A 3,982-nucleotide genomic window follows, 5' to 3' on the forward strand; every position below is an offset into this window, starting at 1 on the left:
TCAACCCAACACCACCATGCCCACTAAACCATGTCCCTAAGCACCTCATCTACATGTCTTTTAAATACTTCCAGGGACGGTGACTCAAGCACTTCCCTGGGCAGCCTCTTCCAATGTTTAACCACTCTTTCAGTAAAGACATTTTTCCTCACGTCCAATCTAAACCTCCCCTGGCACAACTTGAGGCCATTTCCTTTCATCCTATCACTTGTTACTTGGGAGAAGAGACCAACACCCACCTCGCTACAACCTCCTTTCAGGGAGTTGTAGAGAGCGATGAGGTCTCCCCTCAGCCTCCTTTTCTCCAGGCTAAACAACCCCAGTTCCCTCAGCCGCTCCTCATAAGACTTGTTCTCCAGACCCTTCACCAGCTTCGTAGCCCTTGTCTGGACATGCTCCAGCACCTCAATGTCCTTCTTGTAGTGAGGGGCCCAAGCTCAGCTCTTTTGGCTGAAGAATAGATGTTGCTGTATGGTTTGGTTTCTAACTTGGCATAGTTCTTAAGTCATGGATGTGCAATGTTGTGCTGAGTTGCACTAATAGATGTGTTTATGCTCAGAGACACATGAGAGCATTGCAGGAGATGCTTTCATACGTTTAACAATGACTAGAGCATGTGCTTAGGCAGATCTGTAACAGCAGAGCTGAAAAGGGACTGCTTCCATCTCTGTGGTTCAGTTGCATACCTTCATCAGAGTTGTTAACGGTGCCTCAGTTATAACACCCCTCTGAGAAGTTGTTTGCCTCTTGAGCATTCAACACAGCATGCTTAGCTATACAGCTGGCTCACACTTGATTTTGCCTCTCTGTCCTATGAAAATTTCTAATCGGTTGGTTCAGTAGAGCAAGTGCTCTGTGCCGTTTTTTTTTTTTTTTTCAATAGATTCTCTTTCCTAAGAAAAGCTGAAAAGATATTGGCTAGATTATTCCGGATTCATCCGTTCTCTCATTTAAGGTAAATGTTTGGATGTTCTACCATTTCAGGCCTCAATGTCCTTTTAGTAAGGTTGATTGTCCTTTCAGACAGCTCTGGGTATGTCAGGTGTCTTTTAAGAATGGATAAAAATGTGTGAACTACTTTCTGCAATGGGACAAGACAGATACGGTAATTTCTGACAAGATATGACAATGTACAACTTATCATCTGTCCCTTGTGCTCAAGGTACAGTAAAAATCTGCATATGTACAGAAAGACAAGTCAGCTACTTCACAATAGCTACCTATATGCAGACAGTTTGTGAATATAGTGTGATTTAAAATGCATTAGTGGTGGAAGAAGGGTGACCTATCATATATTTATTGTAGGTTAGAACAAGTAGAGAGATAGCTGATAGTTTGACAGTGGATAGCCATGATAGTTTGCATCATTATGCAAACTTGTTTGTGTATCAGTGAAGGCTGTATAAACTCTTCCATAATAATTACTTATGTATGAACTATGCTGTGTTAAAGTGATCACCACATTATGATTCCACAAAAAACTGGGAAATATCTCATGTTATTGAATAGTGTATAAAAAATATTGTAAGCCAGATTGCATAACAGAATTATATATGAATGAATCCTAAAAGCCACAGTGCTGATTTGTTTTATCTTTTCCAGTGCTGATTGATTATAAATATCTATTTGTTATTTTTTTCCAACATTAGTTAGTATTTGTAAAGTAGTGCTATATATGAACTTGCAAAGCAGGTTGCCTCCTGTACAAAACCAGAATATATATATGTGTGTAAGTAAAAATGCTAAAATATTTTTAGAACTAAAATACATGAATGTTTTCCATGAATATTAACTATTTTTGTGTTCTGCATTCATTGTAAAACTATTCAGAAGAAAGAGCTGAAAAACTTTTCATATGAATACACTTTTGTGAAAACTTCTCCTTAAATTGCATCTGAACAGATATACAAGTAGACACTTTTGATTTTATGTTTAGGTGAAAAAAAAAATTAAAAATCCCTCCTGAAAGTCGTCAGAACAGGCATTTCATACCTTTTCCCTAAGCATTGGTTTACTTATCTGATTTTTTTCATACTAGTTAGCAAATTATCATCAGATTACAATAAGTCTTTGACGCAGTTGACTTGCTATAGTGAGTAAATAAATAAAGCTTCATACTTTGTTACTAGAGCTATTTAAAATACAATAATGCAAGCAATGATTCTCAGGATTTAGCCTGACCAGGAAATAATTTGGAAGCATTGGGGTTTTTTTCTGATGATCTGTTTACTATTATGTAGTGTTGGGAACAGATTCTTCATTTTGATAGTTCAGTGTTTAGTGTTCTTTATATTACTGATCACCAAAGGCATATTTAGTTTGAACTCTTTTTTCACTTTGTATTTAAGTGTTTTCTTTATTACAAAGGACCAAACCATTCAAGACTCAGGAGATAATGAAAAATATTTGGTGTATTTTGGTACACCATGTTTGCATTGGCTGATGAGTCTCAAAAAGATGAAAACAGTTTATTTGGAAGTAGCTTATTTTAAGTCACTGGACAGAGATTTATTTTGCGTTTCTTCTTCTTTTCTAAACAAACATAAAAACATATAAATCAGACCTTGAAATCAGACAAAAAACCAGAAAATAATTACATTTCCCTAAAGAATATTTCTGGTTTACTATTTTTTTTTCTTAAATACAAAGTTCACTTCTTGAAAAGCAGGCATAGATATTAAAACTTTATCTGGAGATACTTCAGAAGGATGTGAAAAGGAGCCTTTAAAATGTACTTTGTGTTGAGAAGATACTCTATCCTTCTTTCATCTACCATGCTATCCAACTACATTCAGTTCCTTCAGTCTTCAAATCTGTTATGATAATATCTCTCAGAAGGAATCCAAGCCATCCACCCTATTTTTCATCTGTTCTTAAGGGAATGAAAAAGAGGAATAAAAACTACAAAGGAAAGTGCTTTGAAATTGTGTTTTGGAACACAGATTTTCCTAGAACATTTAAGATGTAGGCTTCCACCAACTTTGCTTTGTACGCAGCATATCCATGCTCTGGCTTTTATGCTTTTCAAATCTGAAGTATATACAACAAAATATTTGCAGATGATCTTATGGGCTGTGCTCTAGCTCTACTTCGAGTGTGGAGGTTGTGAAATCCTCAGTTCAGATGCCAGCAGTTGCATTTGAACAAAAGCATTTCCCATTTATTCCCACTTCCGTGATTAATATCCATTCTTGCTATATTAAGTCTGTTCAGCTTTTAACTGAAAGCTTGTCATTCTGTTCTAGTTGATTTTTGGAAAGGCTTATTGATGGGTTTATCATGTAGGCTATAAAAAGTTTGCCTCCTTTTTAAAAGTGTAATTGCACGGATGTGCTAAGCTGGCTGTTCTTCAAGACATTAAGAGTAGTCTCTGGTTCAAGGAGGAGTGTTGTGTTGTAAGCAGGAAAATATGGTTTTAATCAGTGTATCTATAAATCCAACCACAGGACCAATAATTAAATCAGTATGGTCCAATTACTATTTCAGAGTCAGATTTTATAGCCTTCTGTCTAATACTGTAGCAGTCTTACTTCCTTTAAGCATCTAAATTGCATCTTATGAGCAAAATCTTATGTTCACTCTTCATGAGGGCACTGTGGATGTTGTTAAATGCTTGGTGTTGTAGAGCAGGCTGCAAAGGGCTGTGTCTGACACAATCTCTGAGTCTGTAATGCAGCATTATTTGCCAAGGTGGAGTTTAGGTGGGGCAGCAACAAGACCAGCAGCACATTGTCCAGCAATACATGACCTGGAATTACTCAGCAGGATGTCTTTTTTCAGCTGCATAGTGATTTCTGTCCAAAGATTTCCATTTTAACTCACATATGCATGCATGCATGTGCACACACAAGCGCACACACACCAGTGATGACCCCTGCCCCTCCAGCACCACATGGACACCCAGGAACAGGGTGCTTGCTCTGACTGCTCAACCTGCCGGGGGCCTGGCTGGGGTCCCAGCCCCTACATGTGTAATGACTCC

Source organism: Pygoscelis adeliae, unplaced genomic scaffold (genome assembly GCF_000699105.1).
Source record: "Pygoscelis adeliae isolate BGI_AS28 unplaced genomic scaffold, ASM69910v1 Scaffold69, whole genome shotgun sequence".
NCBI classification, from domain to species: domain Eukaryota; kingdom Metazoa; phylum Chordata; class Aves; order Sphenisciformes; family Spheniscidae; genus Pygoscelis; species Pygoscelis adeliae.